A 618-nucleotide genomic window follows, 5' to 3' on the forward strand; every position below is an offset into this window, starting at 1 on the left:
GTATCCGAAGGGGCCAACGCAGTCTTCATCTCCATTCCCAACTTACGCATTGAAGTCGCCCTTTATGATGTTAAAGTGTGCTTTCTTGCGTTGTAGTGCGGTTCGTAAATCGTCGTAGAATTCGTCAAGAGCATCCTGTGATGATAGTAATGTTGGAGCATAGGCCTGTATGATTTTGATGTCGTACCGTTTTGAAATCTTAATTGTGACTGAAGCAACTCTGTCCGACGTCGCGTGAAACTCAGTGATGTTGCCTTTTAGTTTCTTGTGAATCAGGAATCCTACGTCTCCTTGTTTCTTGTCGTTTCCTTTGTGGAATAAAATATGTTTGTTCGGAAGTTGGGTCGCGTTTTCGCCTGGCCTTCGCATTTCACTTATGCCAATCACATCCCATTTTATCTAGCTTATTTCGTTCTCGAGGTATTCAAGGTGGTAGTCCTCGGACAAAGTTCTGACGTTATACGTAATTATGTTGAGCTTGGTGGCTTTGGCTTTAGTTATAGGTTGCTTGGATTGGGTTAGTCGCATTTTCTGCACATCGCCCCTACCCACAGGCAGTGCGGTTGTGCCTTGATTTAATTCCGCTGACCCAACAGGAACGGCCGTGTGTTTGTTTGT

The sequence above is a fragment of the Penaeus monodon genome, chromosome 15 (genome assembly GCF_015228065.2).
Source record: "Penaeus monodon isolate SGIC_2016 chromosome 15, NSTDA_Pmon_1, whole genome shotgun sequence".
NCBI lineage: Eukaryota > Metazoa > Arthropoda > Malacostraca > Decapoda > Penaeidae > Penaeus > Penaeus monodon.